Raw genomic sequence first — 27,185 nt, 5'->3', positions numbered from 1 at the left:
TTTTCTGTATGTGCTTATTTTGTTCTGTCAGTATGTTTTCTGTATGTGCTTATTTTGCTCCATTTTGTATGTTTTCTGTATGTGCTTATTTTGTTCTGTCGGTATGTTTTCTGTATGTGTTAATTTTGTTTTGTCAGTATGTTTTCTGTATGTGCTTATTTTGTTCCATCATCACTGTTTACTGTATATGCTTATTTTGTTCTATCCATTAGTATGTTTAGTGTATGTGCTTATTTTGTTCTATCATCACTGTTTACTGTATGTGCTTATTTTCTTCTATCCATTAGTATGTTTTCTGTATGTGCTTATTTTGTTTTGTCAGTATGTTTTCTGTATGTGCTTATTTTGTTCCATTTTGTATGTTTTCTGTATGTGCTTATTTTGTTCTGTCGGTATGTTTTCTGTATGTGCTTATTTTGTTCCATCATCACAGTTTACTGTATGTGCTTATTTTGTTCTGTCGGTATGTTTTATGTATGTGCTTATTTTGTTTTGTCAGTATGTTTTCTGTATGTGCTTATTTTGTTCCATCATCACTGTTTACTGTATGTGCGTATTTTGCTCTATCCATTAGTATGTTTAGTGTATGTGCTTATTTTGTTCTATCATCGTCGCAAAACGGCTGAGTCACCGGTGCCATGCCTGATTCTATTTTTAGATCATGTTTGTGTATAATTCATGAGGAATGGATCTGATGACACTGCGGGCGTGTCACAGGACTCTCGCTGAAGGAACAAATCTGCCAGCAGATTGGCAGGCAGGCAAGCAGGCAGGCAGCAAGGCCGACGCGTGACAGGTCCCTGCGAGCCTAAAGGCTGCAATTAAGAAGTTCGGCGATGTGAAGACCTCGCGGCAGGTGCCGAGTGTGACGACGAGGCGTGTCGTTAGAGACAGACTTGAATTAAAGAGCAGAAGCTCTCATGGAGCCGCAAGGTAGAATTCCAAGCGGAGGGACAGGAAGTGTATTTGTTTTGTGCTGCTGGTGGCAAAGTGAAATCCATGATAGAAGAATCTTCTCTTCCCATGACTTCCTGTGTGTGCATGTGTGTGTGTTTTGATGTTATTTGTCAACAACTCTGGTGACTTTGATCAACAAGCTTTCAATATTGACTTCTTTTTCAGAACGAAACGGTAAACAATTACACAAGGACTGAGGGTTGAAAGAGGAGACAACCAATCTAGGTTGTGTTAGGAATGGAATATTTTGCTTCTGCTATCAACAAGCCTTCAATATTGACTTCTTTTCAAGAACGAAACAGTAAACAATTACACAAGGACTGAGGATTGAAACAGGAGACAACCAATCTAGATTGTGTTAGGAATGGAATATTTTCCCTCTGCTATCAACAAGCTTAAATATTGACTTCTTTTCAAGAACGAAACGACAAACAATTACACAAGGACTGAGGGTTGAAACAGGAGACAACCAATCTAGGTTGTGTTCGGAATGGAATATTTTGCTTCTGCTATCAACAAGCCTTCAATATTGACTTCTTTTCAAGAACGAAACAGTAAACAATTACACAAGGACTGAGGATTGAAACAGGAGACAAACAATCTAGATTGTGTTAGGAATGGAATATTTTCCCTCTCCTATCAACAAGCTTAGATATTGACTTCTTTTCAAGAACGAAACGACAAACAATTACACAAGGACTGAGGGTTGAAACAGGAGACAACCAATCTAGGTTGTGTTAGGAATGGAATATTTTTCCTAGGCTATCAACAAGCTTTCAATATTGACTTCTTTTCAAGAACAAAACGGTAAACAATTACGCTAGGACTGAGGTTTGAAACAGGAGACAACCAATCTAGGTTGTGTTAGGAATGGAATATTTTCCCTCTGCTATCAACAAGCCTTCAATATTGACTTCTTTTTAAGAACTAAATGGTAACCAATTACACAAGGACTGAGGGTTGAAACTAGAGACAACCAATCTAGGTTGTGTTAGGAATGGAATATTTTCCCCGTGCTATCAACAAGCCTTCAATATTGACTTCTTTTTCAGAATGAAGCGGTAAACAATTACACAAGGACTGAGGGTTGAAACAGGACACAACCAATCTAGGTTGTGTTAGGAATGGAATATTTATCCTAGGCTATCAACAAGCCTTCAATATTGACTTCTTTTCAATAACGAAACGGTAAACAATTACACAAGGACTTAGGATTGAAACAGGAGACAACCAATCTAGGTTGTGTTAGGAATAGAATATTTTTTCTCTGCGATCAACAAGCCTTCAATATTGACTTCTTTTTAAGAACAAAACGGTAAACAATTACACAAGGACTGAGGATTGAAACAGGAGACAACCAATCTAGGTTGTGTTAGGAATGGAATATTTTGCTTCTGCTATCAACAAGCCTTCAATATTGACTTCTTTTCAAGAACGAAACAGTAAACAATTACACAAGGACTGAGGATTGAAACAGGAGACAACCAATCTAGATTGTGTTAGGAATGGAATATTTTCCCTCTGCTATCAACAAGCTTAAATATTGACTTCTTTTTAAGAACGAAACGACAAACAATTACACAAGGACTGAGGGTTGAAACAGGAGACAACCAATCTAGGTTGTGTTCGGAATGGAATATTTTGCTTCTGCTATCAACAAGCCTTCAATATTGACTTCTTTTCAAGAACGAAACAGTAAACAATTACACAAGGACTGAGGATTGAAACAGGAGACAAACAATCTAGATTGTGTTAGGAATGGAATATTTTCCCTCTGCTATCAACAAGCTTAAATATTGACTTCTTTTCAAGAACGAAACGACAAACAATTACACAAGGACTGAGGGTTGAAACAGGAGACAACCAATCTAGGTTGTGTTAGGAATGGAATATTTTTCCGAGGCTATCAACAAGCTTTCAATATTGACTTCTTTTCAAGAACAAAACGGTAAACAATTACGCTAGGACTGAGGTTTGAAACAGGAGACAACCAATCTAGGTTGTGTTAGGAATGGAATATTTTCCCTCTGCTATCAACAAGCCTTCAATATTGACTTCTTTTTAAGAACTAAATGGTAACCAATTACACAAGGACTGAGGGTTGAAACAAGAGACAACCAATCTAGGTTGTGTTAGGAATGGAATATTTTCCCCGTGCTATCAACAAGCCTTCAATATTGACTTCTTTTTCAGAATGAAGCGGTAAACAATTACACAAGGACTGAGGGTTGAAACAGGACACAACCAATCTAGGTTGTGTTAGGAATGGAATATTTATCCTAGGCTATCAACAAGCCTTCAATATTAACTTATTTTCAAGAACGAAACGGTAAACAATTACACAAGGACTTAGGATTGAAACAGGAGACAACCAATCTAGGTTGTGTTAGGAATAGAATATTTTTGCTCTGCGATCAACAAGCCTTCAATATTGACTTCTTTTTAAGAACAAAACGGTAAACAATTACACAAGGACTGAGGATTGAAACAGGAGACAACCAATCTAGGTTGTGTTAGGAATGGAATATTTTCGCTCTGCTATCAACAAGCCTTCAATATTGACTTCTTTTTAAGAACAAAACGGTAAACAATTACACAATGACTGAGGATTGAAATAGGAGACTACCAATGTAGGTTGTGTTAGGAATGGAATATTTTGCCTCTGCTATCAACAAGCCTTCAATATTGACTTCTTTTTAAGAACCAAATGGTAAACAATTACACAAGGACTAAGGGTTGAAACAGGAGACAACCAATCGAGGTTGTGTTAGGAATGGAATATTTTGCCTCCGCTGTCAACAAGCCTTCAACATGTCTTGTACAAAGGAGGGAAAATATTCTATTCCTAACAGTGACAAGGTAAGACAACAGAGTATGACTTTTGTAGCGGCGTAGCATCATAATGATCACAAAGCTGACACACACACGTGTTTATACAGCGGGGGAGCTTGAAAGAATGTGATGTTTGTTTTGCATGTGCAGGTCTTCACCGTGGCTCATTGTTGTTGTGCAGACACTTCCTGTCAAGCAGAATAGCAGAAAATCTCTTATCTCTCTGACGGGATGGGAAACGCGGCCTGACAGCGTTTGTGTTAGCAAAGCCGGAGCTCATCGTGCTAAAAAACACATCGAACCATCCTCAGCACCCGGTGCCAAATTATAAACACATGCTGTTCTTTGTCGCGCCACTGAAATCTTTGCATTGAAAAATATTTAGTGTATCTTGTTATCTTATTCATTCAAATGTGCATAGTTATGCACAGTCTTTGCTCAGAATAATAATAATAACGATAATAATAACAGCGTAATTCTGGGCCTAAGCTGATATGAAGATAGATAGATGGATGGATAGATAAATAATAAATAATAAATAATAAATAATAAATAATAAATAATAAATAATAAATAATAAATAATAAATAATAAATAATAAATAATAAATAATAAATAATAAATAATAAATAATAAATAATAAATAATAAATCATGTGGAGAATAAATAGATGACATCAAATATGAACAATGTACAGCACAAACAGTAATTTGTACAAATGATTTAAATAATTTAGAATAAATAATAATAATTTAAATAATTAATTAAATTAATCATTAATAATTTAAATATATAAAATATGTTATCTTTCATAAAAAATAAAGTAACCAATCTTTAAAAACAATAAATCAGCATGGTAGGTTGCAGTTTGACACTGCTTCCTGTATAAGTATTCACAGCGCTTCACTTTCCACACATTTTTTTTATGTTACAGCTTTATTCGAAAAATGAATACATTCTTTTTTGCACACAAAATTCTACACATAATACTCTGTGAAGACGACATGAAAAAAGCTTTGTTGTAATTTGGGAAAATATATTAAAAATTAAAAAAGGAAGAAATCACATTGATAATAATAATAATAATATTTATGTATTCATTTATGTATGTATTTATTTATTTCTTTTATTTTTTTATTTCTTTTATTTTTTATATTTATAATATTTAATATTTACTTATTTATTATTCTATTGACAATTACACACATAATACTATGTGAAAATTATCGCATTTTGGAATAGAGCTATCACATACAAAAATGTAGGGAAATACTTCCTGGATGTAGTCTACAGTACTGGCGTACTGCAAGTCTCATACCATACTACATACTGTAGTAAAGTACATGTCTCATCCAAGAATTCCAGTCGTGTGGAAGGTAGTACGAGTTGACAAGGAATGATGACAAACAGGAAATGGATGTGTGTTTTTCAGAGTCGTCTATTGTGTGACTCCAAGGCGTCGAGCCTAAACGTGTGGCGGACAATAGCGCCGACGCTGTAAACAGGAAACAGGACTGAGGTTCAGAGAAGGTGTTTGGACCGGTCGCTTGAACGCACCGTGACATTGAACACCTCCTGTCTCACATGCTTAGGTAACGCAGGATTTATCGTATTTATGTATGCCTGAGAATATTCTTGTTATATTCGTGTCCGCTGCAGCCGACCCGCTCAGGTTGTTTGGAGGACGCTTTGCCTCGCATCCGAAAGAGAAGACAGAAACTACACACTCTCAGATATTTGTGCAGCGTTTTTTTGTCCTTGTTAGACCCAGTTTGTGCTGCTCTCTGAAGGGAGTAGTTAACAGCATGGTAAGAGATTTTAGTTTTAGTTAGGATTTTTAGATGGCTCTTCTAATCATCTATTAGCCAAACAAAAATTTGCAAGTGATCCCAAACTTTTGAGTGGTTGTGTAGCCCTAAAACACAATATTCTATGTGCCTTAAAAGAGCGATCTAAAATGACCAATACTGGAGGGGAGGCTGGAATTGAATGACTTAATAACATACCACAAAACAACATGATTTATTAATATTTTGCAGCGTTTTTCTGTCCTTGTTAGACCCAGTTTGTGCTGCTCTCTGAAGGGAGTGTACGTCGCATTGTGTTTGTTCTGTGTATGGTAGTGTACATACTATAAAACATCATCTTTTCATTTTCCATGATGGGTTGAAAAAGTTAGAACACCCCCAATGAGCCAGTAAGAAATAAAGAAGGTACGATCCTGTTAGCAAACATGCTAAGAAACACCACTCATGTTATTCCAGGCGTACTATGTCACCTGCAGGAGTGTTACTATAGTTAGCAAGATGCCGGGGCACCCTGCTGAGGCTGATCTGCGTCTGGCTGTCGGTGTAAATCCGCCCCCCCCCTCACCCTCCCCGGTTCGTCTCTGCTGATTAGCAGCATGATTAACGAGGAGCATTTAGCCCTGTGCTCTGACTTGGCCTGCACGTCTGCTCTATTTCCAGCTGCCGCCTGGCTTCAGGATGCCAGAAGAAAAGAATCCCGAGACCTTTGCTTCTGTCTCGGGTCCTCGCAGACTCCGGAAGGAGCCCTCGGACGAGGTGTTGAACTCCCGAATCCGCCGTGGCTTTGTTTGCAGCGAGAACGGAATAGACGCAGCTTTTGAAGTTACAGGAAGTTGCTGAACGCAGCATCATCAGGAACGCCAAACATGGAAGGAACACCTGAGACAAATCTTCATCTTCATCCACGCCCGCATTTTGACACAGCCATGATGACATTCCACCCGGCCCTGCCCCACCCTGGCGTGTACATCCATCACCACTGTGTCATTACCACACACACCACCTCGAAGTACTGTGTGTGTATTCTTAGAAGTAGAAGACTACCGGTCAAAGGTCAGCTCCACTTATCTGACGCAGGTCAACACTACTAATAACCTCCCGAATAGTACTTTCATTTCCACTCATACTTTTTTGGAAAGTACTTAAGTTCACTGGCCTCAAAAGTCAACCTCAAAAGAATCTTTTCACACCGCCATCGCAACTTGGAGAGCGTCAGGGTGCAAATATTTGCACAGCATGAATAGTACACGCAGCTACAAAAAAATATCCTTCATATCTTTAGTCCCCCAAGTGACGTTGTACATGATAAGTAGTACTACCACAGTAAGAGTAGCACACAATCTCACATTTACAGAATATAGAAAATGTTAATATTATAAGAATAAAGTCGTACATACACTAGGCGTCTTTGTCTTAAACTATACACACTCAGATATTTGTCTGCAGCGTTTTTCTGTCCTTGTTAGACTCAGTTTGTGCTATTGTTAAATATTTTTTGTCTTTCATGATTACAGTCACCCCTGGTTTAATTAATTGGTTACAGACCTGCCAGCGATAAATTAATTTCTACGATATAGGATTCCAAGTCAATAAATGGAATATTTTTGGAGTAAAAATCTGTTTCTGACTTTGTAAATACGAGGGATTTATGTTGCCGATTTTGATACCAATCATCCATGAGTGAAACTGACCGATTCCGACACCGATCATATGGAATAATTCTTGTTTGTTTCTTTGTTTCTTCTTGCACAGTTGTGTATCGTTTTTCTGTCCTTGTTAGACCCAGTTTGTGCCGCTCTCTGAAGGGAGTAGTTAACAGCATGGTAAGAGATTTTAGTTTCAGTTAGGATTTTTAGATGGCTTTTCTAATCATCTATTAGCCTTATAAAATGATGAACTTGGATTAGCAGCCATACCAGGAGATTGATGCAGAGGACTGACAGTTGTTGATAGTAGGCCTCTATGCAAAAATGTAGAAATGGATACAAATGTTTGTGATATGGAAAAAATTGTTTGTGAAATTTAATGAAAATGTGTTTTTCTTTGGAAAACAAAGAAATTTCCAAGTGATCCCAAACTTTTGAGCGGTAGTGTATATGGAAAAAAGGTTATACATTTACAAGAATGACGGCGGCCTCAAGTGCGGCCTCGCTACTTTCCATCTCAACCTTATTTAGTACAGACAGTCACACTTCCTGTTGAAATATCCACATCAAGTTCTTCCACTTAGGATTGCTAATTGTTAGCATCTAGGTCACAGTTGGCGGGTGTGTCTCGCATCGCTCCACAGGTACGTCAGGTATGTCCATTCGTCATCATATTAGGCCGCTCTAGGAAATACATATCTAGTATGCCTTTTCTAACTTACTGAGATGTACTTGGATATGAATCATAAATGATCAGTTATTACTATCAACATGTCAGCTTTTTATCTTTATAGTGCGTCTTTTTGCTTCTGTTTTTCCATTTTTGGTTGATTTTTTTAAAATTATTTTTCTATCCCCAATGGGCACACAAAATATCATATAATATATATAATAAATATAATATATAATAACAAAACATGATAAAAATTGACATGACAAAATCAAATCATGAAATAAGAGAATGCTATCCACAGTAAATATTCACACTTATATATCCATATATACATATGAAACAAGACTGCACACATAAAATATTATTTTTTTAAGAAAAATAAAAAAAATAATAATAAATAAATATAAAAATAATAAAAATAATTCTGTGCACACTAAATGCTCACACTTTAAGAAAATAAAATTTAAAAAACACTAGTAGCAAAATATGAAATGAGATAATCATATAAAATAAGGATATCCATATTAAATATCTATACTTTAAAAAATATTATAATATTTATAAAAATAATTATATTAAAAATATTAATATTATTATATATACTAATAATATTAATATATTATTATTGTTATTATTCAATGATTATTATTATTTAAAAAATATTATATTAAAAAATAATATAAATGAATATAAAATAATAAAAGTTTAGCATTTATTAGCAAACAAAGCCAATAATAATATGACGGAGGTAGGAATTACAGATGCTGTTGATAAGTGGAATGTTGCGCAATACTACATCAGCAAAAAAAAAACATACTCAAAATATGACAGGCGGAATCTTAATCTCGTTACACAATCAACCGAGTGCTGGTGCACATGCTCGCTTCCCCATATTTTCACTTTCAGATTGACATGTGACTTTTCTGCACTTCCTCAATCATGAACACTAAATATAAAAATGCGGGTGTGGGGGGGGGGGCGTCAAGGATCTGGACCAGTAGTGAAAATGGAATCATCAATGGCATCACTACAAGGATATAAAAGAACATCTACGACATCATATGAAAAGAAGCCAATAAAAAGACATCATGGAACTGGACATCATATCGCTACGACAAGGACTCAGCTGACCATGTGATCTTATACCAGCTGACCATGTGACCTTATGACTGGGTAGGAATCTCTGGTACTGCTCTAAACTGGTTCAAGTCCTATCTGGAGGACTGGAAAAACTTTTTTTTGGAATGGGTAACTGTGTCTCACAGCAAATGGCTATGACTTGTGGGATTCCCCAGGTGTCAATCCCGGGACCCCTATTGTTTCATGTGTATATGTTTTCTTCAGCCAGTTAATATGCAGCTGCAATGCGTCCAACTACACCGATGCAGACCACGCCAGATATACTTTGTCCTTGCATCAAACAGATCAGTGCGTGATTGCAAAACAAACTTTTTCAAAAGCTGGGATAAAAACTATAAAAGCAATGACGGATGACGGGCAAAATTCCCAAAAGAAATGCACAAATATTATTTTTATTTTAAAAAATATATATTTTTACCTCGTACCTTGGCACATGAAAAATTAAAATTAAAATTAAAATTAAAATTAAAATTAAAATTAAAATTAAAATTAAAATTAAAATTAAAATTAAAATTAAAATTAAAATTAAAATTAAAATTAAAATTAAAATTAAAATTAAAATTAAAATTAAAATTAAAATTAAAATTAAAATTAAAATTAAAATTTAAACAAACTATAATAATAATAATAATAAAATAATAATAAAAATTATCAACTAAACCTAAAATAAATAATACATAAAAATGTATAATATATTTTTTTATGTTTTTATATTAATAAATAATGCAAGTAAATACTAAAATAATAAAATAAATGTTGATTAAAAATGTATAATAAATAAAATAATATATTGAATAATAAAATAAAATAATGCAATACATAATGATAACAAGAAAAAATTGATAAAGTATCAATAAAGGCATTCACCTTCATGTCTCACATAATCATTGTGGATGACGGGCAAAATTCCAAAAAGAAGTGCACAAATATTATTTTTATTAAAATATTTTTATTTTTGCCTCGTACTTCGGTACGTGACAAAAACAAAATAAAAAAATTAAAATAAAAAAAAATTAAAAAAAAAAAAATTTAAATTAAAAAAATTAAAATTAAAATTAAAATTAGGAAAGCAGGAAGTGAACAAATGTAACAGTTACTGATTGTAAAAGTACCAGATGGAGGGGTAGGATTCAATAAGCTTTGCTTCTTCCTACTCCTTTTGGACATGTAGAACTGGGAACTGATTATGGGATGCACTCAATTTTAATCTGATGCATGTTCAAATGAAATAAAACCATTACCATTACCATTACGATAAACTATGTTATTAGCCACCTTGAGATGCTTTCTCTAAAGCCGAGCTGCAAGTTTAGAGATCTCTGGGTCGTAATGGACTCAGATCTGAACTTTAACAGCCACATGAAATCAATACCATCAGCAGCTTTTACCAGCTAAAAAAAACACGACCAGGGAGACTATCCTATGCCTTAGTCTCCGGCATGCGAGACTACGCATTTTTTCCATGTTTCTAAAGTCGGAGCCGTCGTCCCGGTGGGCCTGCAGGTGAGCCAGTGCAGGTGTGCTTCTGTGTATTTTAGGACGACGATGAGGATGCTCAGGATTATGCAAACTGTCACAACAGTGGAAGGGCATGGTGTGATGCTCCGTGTCAATGTGATCCAGAGTCGTAACAATGTGGCTGGAGGCGATGTTCTGCTAAATCCTAACCTTACGTAACACACACACACACACACACACTTGTGTCCCAATACTAACCCAATCGATGTAAATGGTGGGTGTTTGTCCCCAGAGGAACTAAAGTGAATTGCAAGGTTTTCATGAAAAAGACAGAGAAAAACCTAATTATACTAATTATACTTTCATTTTCATCAGCATAAGCAAAACCGTACTTCCTTCACTTCATGACGTCACTGTCCAATTACTCGAAGGGAGGTTTGGTCTTTTCACGGCGGCTTGGATGTGCGTTTGGCGAGAAATATACAATGTCGCAGGACACTTATTTTTTTCCATTATTTAATTTTACTATGGTAGTATCACTTGAAAAATTGTTTTAATATCCTTTTAATTTGTGGTAATTACTCTTATTTTTATACATTCAATAGATATATTCAGTTTTTTAAATATTTATTAGAGATTAAAAAAAACATTTTACATTTTGTATATATATACGTATATATATACGTGTATATATATATATATATATATATATACATTTTACATTATATATATATATATTTACATTATTATATATATATATACATTTTACATTATATATATATATATTTACATTATTATATATATATATATATATATACAAAAAATTTAAAATGTTTTTAAAAAATCTCTCTCTATATATATATATATATATATATATATTTTAAACAGTTAAATTATTTTATATGCTCTTTTAATTTATTTATTAATTTGATTAAAAAATAAAATAAAGTGGGTAAGCGTTTGTCAAGAAATATACAATGTCGCAAGACACTTTTGTATTTTTGTCTTTTCTATTATTTAATTTTACTATAGTAGTATCACTTGAAAATGTGTTTGAATATCCTTTTAATTTGTAGTAATTACTCTTATTTTTATACATTTTAAAATAGATATATTCAGTTTTGTAAATATTTATTTATTATAGATTTTTTAAAAACATTTTACATTTTTGTGTATATCTATATATATATATTTTTAAACAGTTACATTATTTTATATGCTCTTTTAAATTATTTATTAATTAGATTAAAAAATAAAATAAAGTGGGTGAGCGTTTGTCGAGAAATATACAACGTCGCAAGACACTTATTTTTTTCTATTATTTAATTTTACTATAGTAGTATCACTTGAAAATTTTAATGTCCTTTTCATTTGTGGCAATTACTCTTATTTTTATACATTTTAAAATAGATATATTCAGTTTTTAAATATTTATTTATTATAGTTTTTTTTTAACATTTTACATTTTTTGTGTGTGTGTATATATACTATATATATATATATATATATTTATGTTTTTAACAGTTACATTATTTTATATGCTCTTTTCATTTATTTATTAATTTTATTTATATTTTATTAAATTTAATTTATTTATTAATTAGATAAAAAAATAAAATAAAGTGGGTGTAAAATAAAGAATGGCGACCTACAAAGTTTCTCTTGTTGCGTTGTCTACATGCGTGAACAACGTGGGTCCCTAGTGGGGACACATTCATTCACAACGTCGCTCGATGATGCTGCTGCACGTGTCGCAACTGCTGAAAAATCTTGTGATGAGTTCTCTATTGACCCCCCCCACCCCCCCCCCCACCCCCCACCCCCCCGCCCCCCCACTGAGTCCACAGACGTGTCAAAGGACACACATTATGTCTGTGGAGGTTGTCAGCCATCCAGGTCGTTCTTGTCCGCAGAGGTTCAATGGAGGCAAATGGACTCTTCTTGTTTGTTGAAGACGTTTCAACTTCTGTCCAAAAGGCTCTTTGATTCTTGGATGTTAGGTTGTCCCAATTTGAGGTGAGGTCACAATAAGGTTGTTGTTGTTGGACATCACTGGATGAAGACTACTCGGATGAGTTGGGGTCAAAGTACACTACCGCTCAAAAGTTTGGGATCACTTGCAAATGTCTTTGTTTTTCAAAGAAAAACACATTTTCATGCATTTCACAAACAATGAAAATGATTTTTTTCAGAGAGGCCTACTATCAACAACTGTCAGTCCTCTGCATCAATCTCCTGGTATGGCTGCTAATCCAAGTTCATCATTTTATAAGGCTAATAGATGATTAGAAAAGCCTAAAATCTAAAAATCCTAACTAAAACTAAAATCTCTTACCATGCTGTTAACTACTCCCTTCAGAGAGCAGCACAAACTGGGTCTAACAAGGACAGAAAAACGATGCACAACCGTGCAAGAAGAAACAAAGAAACAAACAAGAATTATTCCATATGATCGGTGTCGGAATCGGTCAATTTCACTAATGGATGATTGGTATCAAAATCGGCAACATAAATCCCTCGTATTTACAAAGTCATAAACAGATTTTCCGTGCTCCAACTACAAAAATATTCCATTTATTGACTTGGAATTCTATATTGTGGAAATTAATTTATCGCTGGCAGGTCTGTAATCAATTAATTAAACCAGGGGTGACTGTAATCATGAAAGACAAAAAAATCCTTAGCAATAACACAAACTGGGTCTAACAAGGACAGAAAAACGATGCAAAATCTATTAATAAATCATGTTGGAAAAGCCATCTAAAAATCATAACTAAAACTAAAATATCTTACCATGCTGTTAACTACTCCCTTCAGAGAGCAGCACAAACTGGGTCTAACAAGGACAGAAAAACGCTGCAGACAAATATCTGAGAGTGTGTAGTTTAAGACAAAGACGCCTCACAGGTCGTCACCTGGCAGCTGCACTAAATAGTAGCCATCAAACACCAGTGTCAGTACCAACAGTGAACTGGATGGACCCCCTTGACACCCGGTCCAACCTGCTCCAAATAGGATATTTAGTTTTTTGCAGGTTTGCATGCCTGATATTTATTTTTAAAGCAAGAGACGGTTTGAGAATAACCTCTTTTGCTTCCATTTATAAACTCCCGTGAATCACTAAGTCCCCGTTTTCAAAGTCATTACTCACAGACAGTGTGTGTGGGGGGGGCTTTATTATTAGACTTTATTCTAAGCGCTACCGGAAAAAAATCCTTCACACATGCTATTTATATCTAAATCAACATAAAAGTCCAGGTGTGCATGCGTCCTGATTACCGCTCGCTCGTTCCTCGCGAGACCTTTGGGTCACGATAAGATCTATCCGTCACGTGCATGTGATATTTCTGAATGAGATAGATGATCTACGGAAAGGGCAACATGTCCTTTGCCGAGATAAACACACACAATATGTTCCAAACACAATAAATATGCTATGTTCAAAGACCTTCAATCCAGGCCATGCTGTGAAATACCCATGTTCCTTTTTAAATGTACTTTACTGTTGATATTACTGTACCATCATGGCTGTGAAACATAATGGGGAGACATTATTAGAGCCCTCTAGGCGTGAAATAACACCCCTATAGTCACCGTTACACAATACAGTTGACATAATAAGAGAAAATAAGACATATACAAGACATAATATGGACTCACACTTGTTTTTATTGACTTCCTTGTTGTTCTTTTCTTACTTCCTGCTTTCTAGGGTACATGACTGGCACCTAGAGACCAGTGTAGAATACCTGAATGCCTTATATCTGTATTTGACTGAATTTGGCCATTTTTATTCTTGCAAATGTGCAAATTTTGGCCATAAAAAAATAATATTTGGTAATGGTAATGTTTTTTTTTTTCATTTGAACATGCATCAGATTACAATTGAGTGCATCCCATAATCAGTTCCCAGTTCCACATGTCCAAAAGGAGTAGGAAGAAGCAAAGCTTATTAAATCCTACCCCTCCATCTGGTACTTTTACAATCAGTAACTGTTACATTTGTTCACTTCCTGCTTTCCAATTTTAATTTTAATTTTAATTTTAATTTTAATTTTAATTTTAATTTTAATTTTAATTTTAATTTTAATTTTAATTTTAATTTTAATTTATTTTTTAAATATTTTTATTTACATTTATTTTTTAAATTAAATTTATTTTTAATTTATTTTTTTATTTTTTTAATTTATTTTATTTATTTTTTTGTCACGTACCGAAGTACGAGGCAAAAATAAAAATATTTTAATAAAAATAATATTTGTGCACTTCTTTTTGGAATTTTGCCCGTCATCCACAATGATTATGTGAGACATGAAGGTGAATGCCTTTATTGATACTTTATCAATTTTTCTTGTTATCATTATGTATTGCATTATTTTATTTTATTATTCAATATATTATTTTATTTTATTATTCAATATATTATTTTATTTATTATACATTTTTAATCAACATTTATTTTATTATTTTATTATTTACTTACATTATTTATTAATATAAAAACTTAAAAATATATATTATATATTTTTATGAAAATAAAAATATACATTATATATTTTTAGGTATTATTTAATTTAGGTTTAGTTGATAATTATTATTATTATTATTATTATTATTATTATTATTATTATTATTATTATTATTATTATTATTGTTATTATTTTATTTTTATTATTTTATATACATTTTATATACATTTTATTATTTTGTTTATGTATTTACATTATTTATTAATCTAAACATGTAAAATAAAATATATAATTTTATGTATTATTTAATTTATTTTAGTTGATAATTATTTTCAAAATAACTTTAAAAATGTGATCATTTTTACACAACAGATTTGATTGTATTTATTTCTATGATTCATGAATAATTTAATGAATGAACGAATCCTTTACAGAGTCCCGCTTAGCGCCTGAGAAACACCGACGTACCTGAGCGTGTGCGAGGACACGTGCGTCTGCAGTCGACAATCGTTTCTTCCATCAGCTTGATGAATGTCACGCCACATGTAGGCCATGTTGGTAACGCCGTTTAGCAGACTCTACTTCCTGTCCGTGCGGCAAACTGATGGATGAAGCCTGGACAATCAGCAAGAAAGGAGGCGTTAGGGAATTCAACGGGGATGCTGTTACACAACACACTTTCCATAAAGACTGACAAGGGGCACTCAAAGGTTCGAACCCGCCTGGTCTGGCCATCCCTGGGCTCAGATCAGGGCTTCGCTACACATCTTAAAATAAATGTTGTTGTGTGTGTACAGTATATGGCATCTATTATGTAGGGTGAGAGCTACTGTGTGTCTGCATTAAATATCAGCTACACAATGCATGGTGGGGCACTGCCCCATCTGCATGTCAAAATTACACTTATTTTTTTCCATTATTTAATTTTACTATATATAGTAAATATATATATATATATATATATATATATATATATATATCAAATATATATATTTTACTATATATTAGTATCATTTGAAAAATAGTTTTAATATTTTAATTTGTGGTAATTACTCTTATTTTATACATTTTAAAATACATATATTCAGTTTTTAAATATCTATTTATTTCTTTATTTAAATTTTTTTTTACATTTTACATTTTTGTATAAAATATATTTTTTAAACTGTTTCATTATTTTATATGATCTTTTAATTCATTAATTAGATAAAAAATAAAATAAAATAAAAAATAATTTCAAAAATAAGATTGTTTATAAAAATTAATTCATCAAAAACAGTTACATTATTTTATATGATCTTTTAATTTATTTATTAATTAAGTGAAAATAAAATGTTTTATATATATTATATATATATATATATATAATTTTTTTTATAATATTTTTTATTTTTTATTTTATTTTATTTTCATCAAAAACAGTTACATTATTACAGTTACGTTATTTTATATGATCTTTTAATGTATTTATTAATTAGATTTCAAAAAATAAAATAACATTAAACATAATTTCAAAAATAGAATTGTTGAAATTATTTTTAATTATGTTTATCTTTATTAATTAATTTGTATTAATTAGATAAAAATGAAATAAAGTTTAAAATAATTCCAAAAATAAAATTGTTGAAATTATTTTTTTATTTTATTTTTTATCTAATAAATAAATTAAATGATCAGATAAAATAATGTAACTGTTTTTGATGAATTAATTTTTTTCTTATTTTTGAAATTATTTTTTATTTTATTTATTAATCTAATTAATAAATAAACGTATTCTTTTATTAGTCCCGTCAATGTTGACAGACGATTTCTCTTTTGTCATCAAAAGTCATTAAAAATGAAAAATGTTATGCCAACATTTGTACAGTCAAATTTCTGCTGGTCACCTCCACTTCCTTCTGTGTAAAGAAGATATAAAATAAGGCGAATATGTGAGTATCCATTTTTGTAGTTTCTATAGTTACAGACGACCCTCCGAGGGTAGCCATAGCTGCGATACGACCCAGGGTGAAAACTCCACACTTCACCTCTATTGGCAATCCTGCAATAACCCGCCGCCCACCCTCGCCCGCCCCCACCCCCATTCCAAGGCTGAGCCTCCGCACGTGAGCTCTGAGTCACACCGACGCATCTTTTCTTTTCATGTGTCAATCACTGCCGAGGTGAGTCGAGAATACAAAGACGAGCGACGACTTTTCAAGCATCACATGTGAGTTCGCGTCGCCGGCCTTCGTCCCGTCAAAGCTTTGTACGTGAAGGCGGCGTTGAATGGCGAATCAATAACGGCAAAGAATGGAGAGGCGACGGCGAAAGCACCGTTTCATTTTCTCATCAGAGTCATGTTTCTTTTTTAAAATGAAAAATTAATTGATGCTATTTTTTATGTCGATACCTGATACAATGTCTGATACATTTCTTAACACTGCAGGTCAACACGCATGTTATGCTATGCTAGGCTAATCTTCCAAATTATTTTACAAATAATGTCATTTTTAGGTCTGCAATGATTATAGGAATAATTCGAGTACTTCGATAACAACAAATATTCAATGTTTTCTGATCTTGATTTGAATGATTCCGCCACCCACTTTTGACTCCCGAGCCACCAGTTGAGAACCACCGTCTTAGAGGAACTTCACTTCCTCTTCGGAAGCCAACTTCATTTCATAAGAGGCTTAAAATAAGACTTCAATCATCTCATATGGAAGTACTACTGTGGCCAATCCTCAGTAGTTTTACTCTTTGAAGGAGTTTTTCCCCTGATGATCCCAGCCAGGTGGTCTGGACCAGCCTGATAGAAGGTCTGAAGGTATGAGTCACGCGACATGAAAGCCAGAAAAAGGGTCCGGAACTTTTAATCACCGTTTGAAGGTCTTATTCTTAAGAAGGGAAAAGTTCAAAACCCACTGGGACGGACCCAAACCACCTGTAAAACCATCAAGTCCTGCTGGTCCATCATGTCCTCCACAACGGTGGGAGCAAGTCTCAGGTCATGACCAGTCAGATCGAGTCAAGTCCAAAGTCATAGCCTTGAAGTTTTGGACTCGTTACAAAACATAAGCACCCACAAATCTCCATTATTTTCAAGTCCAGAGTCACTGATGTCAAAGTCCAAGTCCTGTTGTACGTCTTTGATGATATGGTCAAGTCAAGTCAAGTCAAGTCAAAAAGTCATCAAAATTGTGACTGGACCTGATCCGGAAGGCAAAAGCTCTAAATTTACTGGTGGATCTACATCTACTTCATCTACATCTACATCTACATCTACAACTACAACTACATCTACATCTACATCTACATCTACATCTACATCTACATCTACATCTACATCTACATCTACATCTACTACATCTACATCTACATCTATGATGGTTGGACTCACCCTAAGATACAGGGGGAGGATCTATATTCATTTTTTTAAATATTTATTTATTTATTATAGATTTTTAAACATTTTACATTTTTTGTATATATATATATATTTTTTTAAACAGTAACATTATTTTATATGCTCTTTTAATTAAGTAATTAATTAATTATTCTTATATTGATTATTTATTAATTATTAAAAGATAAATTAATTTTATATATTTTTAAACAGTTACATTATTTTATGCTCTTTTAATTAATGTATTATTTATTTATTATTAATTAATTATATTAGTATTAATTATTTATTAATTATTAAAAAAATATTTAAAAAATAAGTTAAAAAAAAATTATTCATTCTACATCTACATCTACATCTACATCTACAACTACATCTACATCTACAACTACATCTACATCTACATCTACATCTACATCTACATCTACAACTACATCTACAACCAACATAGTTTTTAGTCGTTACAGAAATAACAAGATGGCGGTTACAAGCCACTGAAATGAGTTTCATCTGTAGGACGGTTGGACTCATCCTCAGAGATAGGGGGAGGATCTATATTCAGTTTGTTAAATATTTATTTATTTATTATAGTCTTTTTAAATATTTTACATTTTTTGTATATATATATATACTTATATATATATATAGTTTTTTAACAGTTACATTATTTCATATGCTCTTTTAATTAATTTATTATTATTATTTAGCAATTATTAAAAAATAAAATAAAATTCATTCATTCATTCATTTTCTTCCGCTTTTCCTTACGAGGGTCGCGGGGAGGTGCTGGAGCCTATCCCAGCTGTCTTTGGGTGAGAGGCGGGGTACACCCTGGACTGATCATAAAAAAAAATAAAAAATAATTTTAAAAGTAAGCAACTGAAATGAGTTTCCTCTGTAGGATGGAAACTAAGAGATAGGGAGAGGATCTATATATATATATAATTTTATATTTATTTATTATAGTTTTTTTTTACATTTTACATTTTTTGTATATATATATATATATATATAATTTTTAAACAGTTACATTATTTTATATGGTCTTTTAATTAATTATTTAATTATTTATTATTATTATTAATTATGAAAAATAATAATAGGGATAGGGGGAGGATCTATATTCATTTTTAAAATATTTATTTATTTATTATAGTTTTTTAAACATTTTTTGTATATATATATATATTTTTTTTTTTTAATAGTTACATTATTTTATATGTTCTTTTAATTAATTTATTAATTAGATTAAATAAATTAATAATAAAAGAAAATAATAAAAGAAAATAATAAAATAATAAAAGAAAAAAATAATTAAAAAAATAATTTCTAAAATAATATTGTTTAAAAAAATAATTCATCAAAATTCATTAAGTCATCAAAATTGTGACTGGAGCCCATCGACATCGACATCGACATCTAACACTCACCTACGGTCACTTTTAGCCGTTACGGAAAGAACAAGATGGCGGATACAAATGATGTTTCCTCTGAAGAACGTTTGGACTCACCCTAAGAGATAGGAGGAGGATCTCAGTCATCCGGGAGAGGACCCACTTGATGTGGCTCAGGCATCTTGTCCGCCTTCCAGGCATGCCCACTGAAGGGCAGGCCTTAGGGCAGACCTCGGACACACAGGAGCGATTACGGCTCACAGTTGGCCTGCAAAAAAGCAAAAAATATTTGTTTCAAGGTTAAAGTTATGCTTGAAATGTGGTCTATTTTTAGTCGGGAACTGATATTTTCCTGAAATGTACTTACAGCTGATTACTAAAGCACACAAAAAGGTAGAAGCAAACTTTTTTTTTTCCGAATGAAAGCCATGACAAGGTAGGTTCCATGTTTATATACGTAGCCATAAAACAAAATATTACACGTGCCTTGAAAGTCAGTCAAAATGGTCTAAAATGGCCGCTACGCTAGCTCAATGAACCAGTAAATACAGCAATAAAAAGAAAGCAATCCTTCATCAACAAGCCTGGTGTGTTCCGATGTTTCTATTTCTGTTGAAGACACCTCCTTTATTGTCCTCCCTGTGGACTTGAACCTTCCACACGGGGACTCACATCTTCACACAGACAGCCAGGCCTCGGGGAATATTACACAACAAGTACATCATTTACACTTTTGATATCCTGCTGCAATTCGGGAACGCTCTCATGGGACGCTTGAGGCCACTGGGGAATATTGGTAAAGAAAAAAAATACGTCTGGCATGAAAAACATTCCTGGTCTGGTTTGGTCTGGGTCTTGGGATTTGTTTATTAGTGCTTCCTTGTGAGAATGAGTTTTTTCTCTGGGAAGCAATATTATTCAATACTGTGAATGGTACGTATAAAGTAACCCCTCCTTTATCACAGTTCATTGGCTGCAGTGATAAGTGAAGTACAGGTTCCTTATTTATACATGAAATATTCTCACAGTTGCACAAAACCTGTTTAAAACCTTAAATATATTATTAGAGCCTTCTAGACATGAAATAACACCCCTATAGTAAATAAGACATAAATGTGTAACCTATATTATGTCTAATATCTGTCTTATTTTCTCAAATTATGTCTAGAATATTGAGTAATAGAAGTGTAAAGGTAACTATAGGGGTGTTATTTCATGTCTAGAGGGCTCTAACAATATATTATATATTATATGTATATATTATGTATATATTATAGTTCATTGGTTGCAGTGATAAGTGAAGTACAGGTTCCTTATTTATACATGAAATATTTTCACTGTTCTAGAAAACCTGTTTAAAACCTTGTAAATATATTATTATAGCCCTCTAGACATGAAATAACACCCCTATAGTTACCTTAACACTCTTACACTCATATTACTCAATATTATGGACATAATTTGAGAAAATAAGACATAAATGTGTAACCTATATTATGTCTAATATCTGTCTTATTTTCTCAAATTATGTCTAGAATATTGATCAATAGGAGTGTAAAGGTAACTGTAGGGGTGTTATTTCATGTCTAGAGGGCTCTAATAATATATTATATATTATGTATATATTATAGTTCATTGGTTGCAGTGATAAGGGAAGTACAGGTTCCTTATTTATACGTGAAATATTTTCACCTACCTATTTAAAACCTTGTAAATATATTATTAGAGCCCTCTAGACATGAAATAACACCCCTATAGTTACCTTTACGCTCCTATTATTCAATATTATAGACATAATTTGAGAAAATAAGACAGATATTAGACATAATATACCGTCACATGTTAGCATTATTTTTACTTCTGTTTTTTTCCCGGTTCAGTCTGAAGTCTGAACTCCCAACGACACCCCCCCCCCCCCCCCCCCCCCGCCTCCCACCACTGCCCCACCCCTCAATTCTGGGATAGGCACTGGAGCCTATCCCAGCTGTCTTCAGGCGAGAGGCGGGGTACTCCCTGGACTGGTGGCCAGCCAATCACAGGGCACATATAGACAAACAACCATTCACACTCACATTCATACCTATGGACAATTTGGAGTCGCTAATTAACCTAGCATGTTTTTGGAATGTGGGAGGAAACCGGAGTACCCGGAGAAAACCCACGCATGCACGGGGAGAACATGCAAACTCCACACAGAGATGGCCGAGGGTGGAATTGAACCCTGGTCTCCTAGCTGTGAGGTCTGCGTGCTAACCACTTGTCCACCGTGCAGCCCCATTTAGAAATTAGAGTTATGTAAAAGCCATCCTTCACTTGTTGTTGGGACTTGAAATGTTCCTTTCATTGTGAATGACCCGATTAGGAACGCCGCTTATACCATTCTGTGTGCCGGAAGGCTCATGTAGTTGTTGTCTCTCAAAGCATGCTTTGTTCTTTTTCGGGGAAAACTGGGGGCTCAGACCAGTGGACAGAGTTTACCAACAGGCGTCTACGTGCTAGTTATATTCCACCATTAACCTGATGGGCTGCACGGTGAAAAGTGGTTAACACACAGACCTTACAGCTAGGAGACCTGAGTTCAATACCACCCTCGGCCATCTCTTTGTGGAGTTTACATTTTCTTTCGGGGTTTTCTCCGGGTACTCCGGTTTCTTCCCACATTCCAAAAACATGCTAGGTTAGTTGGCGACTCCAAATTGTCCATAGGTATGAATGTGAGTGTGAATGGTTGTTTGTCTATATGTGCCCTGTGATTGGCTGGCCACCAGTCCAGGGTGTACCCCGCCTCTTGATACAAAAAAAATACAGCGATCCCTCATTTATCACAGTTATCCAGGGCCATATCATATCATATCGTATCATATCATATCGTATCGTATAATGAAGAGGGTGAATTGTATCGTATCTTATCATATCATGAAGAGGGGGTATTGTATCGTATCATATCGTATCGAATCGTGAAGAGGGTGAATCGTATTGTATCGTATCATGAAGAGGGTGAATCGTATTGTATCGTATCATGAAGAGGGTGAATTGTATCGTATCGTATCATATCATAAAGAGGGTGAATTGTATCGTATCGTATCATATCATGAAGAGGGGGAATTGTATCGTATCGTATCATGAAGAGGGTGAATTGTATCGAATCTTATCATATCATGAAGAGGGTGAATTGTATCGTATCGTGAAGAGGGTGAATCGTATCGTATCGTGAAGAGGGTCAATCATATCTAATGTTATCATATCATGAAGAGATTGAATTGTATCGTATTGTATCATGAAGAGGGCGAATTGTATCGTATCATATCATATCATGAAGAGGGTGAATCGTATCATATTGTATCGTATCATGAAGAGGGTGAATCGTATTGTATCGTATCATGAAGAGGGTGAATTGTATCGTATCGTATCATGAAGAGGGTGAATTGTATCGTACCGTATCATATCTTGAAGAGGGTGAATCATATTGTATCATATCGTATCGTGAAGAGGGTGAATCGTATTGTATCATGAAGAGGGTGAATCGTATTGTATCGTATCATGAAGAGGGTGAATCATATCGTATCATGAAGAGGGTGAATTGTATCGTATCTTATCATATCGTATCTTATCATATCGTATCGTGAAGAGGGTGAATTGTATCGTATCGTATAATGAAGAGGGTGAATCGTATCATATCGTATCATGAAGAGGGTGAATCGTATTGTATCGTATCATATCGTATCGTGAAGAGGGTGAATCGTATCGTATCATGAAGCTTAAAAAGCTTGCGTATGCACAAAATGGGGCCCAAACATTCCGAACGTGTTTTTCCACGACAAGTACGATAACAAGACCTGTCACAGCATCCCTAATAAAATGTAAAAAAATCCCGTACAGTAGCATACAGTACCTTCCAAGAAGTCACAGGAAGTGAGAGTGTCATTCATATGGGGTTCCATTTCCCACCACTTGAAAAGATGTCAATCAAAGAGCACTGCCAGCCAGTGGGGATTTCTGTGGATGAATGCGCAGTGATTATTTGGCCCCGAGTCCCCCCCCCCCCCAACATAGCCCCCAGTGCATTCCTTCTCTCTTCAAACATGAATGCCTTTCTATGTACCTCATCGTTCTCGTTCCTTTTTTCAAGCAACTTGGCCTCCAACCACCCGGGATGGAAACATAGTGATGGAACTGTTCTTCAAGGAGACAAAAAGTCCAGATATTTAGTGGACCTCGTGTGACCTCACATTTTGGATTCGGTACTTAGGACTTGGAACAAACACAAACAAACTATCACCCGGCTTATGGGGATCACACAAGGCTCTAAGTCCAGCCAGGCTGGGAGGTGTCATCAGCAGGAAGTGCCACGCTGTTTGCATCATCGCTCAGGCCGCACAAATCACATCGATGTTTAGCTTAGCGGTCCTGTGAAGATATTATAACTTTGTTAATCTGATGTACTGTACATCTTACGGTGTCACAAGATCTCGTGAGATTCAAACGTGACTTGTGTGCACTCGGCCTGGAAGGATAATAACACATTCATTCATCATGAAATTAATAAAAACAATCCGTTTCCCTCATGGCCTCCAAACAAGTTTTCAGCACCTTGGTGCCTTTCTTCCATAAAATAACAGCATGAATGGAGTGAGAGCTTTTGTCAGTTATTCAGTCTCTTTTTCTCTCAGTGGGTCTCGTCTGGTGACACACCCCCTGACTGGATATGCTAACAAGATATGCTAACAACTTTGCGATATCAGCGACAAAGTGAAATGTCGGTATTTGCTCTTTTTTCAACATATTTTTTTTAGCTGTTTTTGTTTTTTCAAGTGTTCTAAATACACACTAAATTATCTTTGTCATGTTTTTTTTTTCATGTGAGATTATGATTTTTATCCCATATTTTGACTTTATTCCTATGAGATTATAATTTGTCAAAACACCTAATTTTACAAAATTACAATTTTATTTTGCTTTATGTATATATATATATATATATATATTTTGCTTCTATGTATATATATATATTTATATTATAGTATAAAAGTATAACATTATGAGAAGCAAAATAAAATTGTACAAATTGTATATATATATTTTTTTTTCTCTTCATATTTTGAGTATTTTTTCTCTTTTGTGCTTTTTTTTTACATTTTCCAACTATTTTAATTTAACCTTTTCTCCTCATGATGAATACTTTCTTTATTTCTTATAATATTTAGACTTCAGTCTCGTAAGATTCACTATTATTATTTATCTATTATTATTATTTTATTATTATATTATTATATAATAGTCTGACTATTATAACCACTACTACTACTACGTTAGACTGCCAAGTGGAAATGTACTTGAAATAAATACTATATTGTCTGTAAATGAGAATATGTATATAAGAATTTTTCAACAACCCTTTGCCTTTTTGTCAACATGCAAAATGTTCAAGGAAAATTAATAAGAGGTTTTTTTTATAAAGCAAATTTTATTTAGGGAGCATCCCACATTTTTCTGTTTTCATTTTGCCTTTTTTAAACAGGACTTTCCTCTAGGCCTGACGTTTACATGTTATACTGCCCCCTGTTGCCTCGGCAACCACATAGCAGGCATCATCAGTCTGAATGTTTGACCTCCTTACACTATTATAATAATAATATTAGCGACTTTACAGTATTACAGTATTATGTCTGCTTGTACTGTACTGAGTGTGTTGCGGCTCCACAATACAAATACACACAGCTCTCCCAAAGGGCATTGGTGTATTGTGTTGCGTGGAGTCCATTAGAAAAGCTAATAAACATCTGTTTCCATGAGTGTCTTTCTTGAACGCAGCCTGGCTGCCCTCCAAGAAGGCCTTCACAGTTCATAAGGGTGCAGAAAATCACCTCCAGTCATTTTTCTTTGCCAAGACCCCCCCAGCCTGCTCTTCTTCCTGTCAACACAATGCCGTGTGTGTGTTTTGGCCCTCATGTGCTGGTGTATTTTTAGGTTTTGAGGCTAAATTTAACCTCCTAATCTTATTACTGTGAATCAGGAGCAGTGTTTCTCCACTTGGCAGCACCACCACAACAACAACACGGGACAAACTCATTGCTTGGTGTATTAAATTAACACAAGCACACACTGGCACTGACTCAAATGTGATTGTAAATTAAACCTTTATTTATTGATATTAACAATAAACGACGTGAGCCAGGCAGAACTCAATGGATAAGAAGTTAGCAACTTACTTCGATGAACACAACTCCGGGCTAACCGGCGCTCGTGGAGTGAGTGACAGCGATTGCGGCCAATCACGCGTTAGAACATTAAAAAACAAACCACCGAGCCAATCGGTTAGCTTGTGGGCGGTCTAAAGGAAAGCGGCCTTCAAGCTCGAAATCGCTTGGTCCTAGTGCATGACATTTTCATCTTAATATACCGCAACATTGTAAAATCTACATATGATATATTCAATACTAAAGAAACAACAATTTGATGCAGTGTAGAGTAATATCATTATTTTTTACGATGTATTTTTAATACATTTACATGTTTGAGGACTCATTTCTAATTAGAAGGGTGAAATATAGTCGAAAGAGTATAATAAAATAATATTCCCCTTGAAATATTATAGCAATATTATAGCATTTTTAAGCTAGCTAAGCAGAACTCAACGGGTAAGAAGTTAGCAACTTAGTTCGATGAACACGAACTCTGGGCTAATGGGTGCTTAATGGAGTGAATGACAGCGATTGCGGCCAATCACGCGTTAGGACATTAAAAAAACAAACCACTGAGCCAATCGATTAGCTTGTAGGCGGTCTAAAGGAAAGTGGGCTTCACTTCGCATCGCTTGGTCCTAGTGCTTGACATTTTCCTTTTAATATACCGCAACATTGTAAAATCTACATATGATATATTCAACACTAAAGAAACAACACTTTGATGCAGTGTAGAGTAAAACCATAAATATATTATATATATATATATTTTAATACGTTTATATGTCTGAGGACTCATTTCTAATTAGGAGAAGAGTGAAATATAGTCCAAAAAATAAATAAAATAAAATAAAATCCCCCTTGAAATATTATAGCAATATTATAGCATTTTTTAACAATGCAATCAACCCTCTCGAGATGAGCCTTCGATTGTCGCTCCCTCGCTATATATCATATTTTTTTTCAGAAATTAATTCAATAATGGCTGCTGTGTGGCCGACTCTGATGTCATGATAAGAGTGAAAAAAAGTTCTTCTCCCAGCTAGTGTGGAAGTGGTACATTTTTGGCAGTAATGCTTTACAACAAGGTATACAAAATGACAGTAGTTAACCACTACTCATTAATTCCTCATTAGGTCTTTGTTAGTTCCTTGGTAACTACTCTAAAAATACGTCCCTTTGTAATTAGTTTTAAGTACTGTATTTTATTTGTAGAATAAATAAATTCCATGCTAATT

The 27,185-nt window shown here is 34.0% G+C and overlaps 1 long non-coding RNA gene across 2 annotated transcripts; it reads right to left on the bottom strand.

Moving 5' to 3' along the window:
- Positions 1–3,508: 3,508 nt before the first annotated feature.
- LOC131129929 (uncharacterized) lies at positions 3,509–26,684 on the bottom strand. 2 transcript variants are annotated; one of them, XR_009129922.1, is made up of 7 exons: positions 25,975–26,684; positions 24,045–24,172; positions 23,868–23,943; positions 23,658–23,761; positions 19,883–20,033; positions 15,452–15,598; positions 3,509–3,977 (listed from the first exon to the last, which is right to left on the bottom strand). It is a non-coding gene; the product is annotated as an uncharacterized LOC131129929 (long non-coding RNA). The 2 variants fall into 2 exon arrangements; XR_009129921.1 differs by having other exon boundaries at positions 3,514–3,977; positions 23,868–23,938; positions 25,975–26,675.
- Positions 26,685–27,185: the final 501 nt, after the last annotated feature.

This window comes from Doryrhamphus excisus, chromosome 5 (assembly GCF_030265055.1).
Source record: "Doryrhamphus excisus isolate RoL2022-K1 chromosome 5, RoL_Dexc_1.0, whole genome shotgun sequence".
NCBI lineage: Eukaryota > Metazoa > Chordata > Actinopteri > Syngnathiformes > Syngnathidae > Doryrhamphus > Doryrhamphus excisus.
The sequence above is the reverse complement of the archived record's forward strand: the minus strand, read 5'-3'. Positions and strand labels throughout refer to the sequence as shown.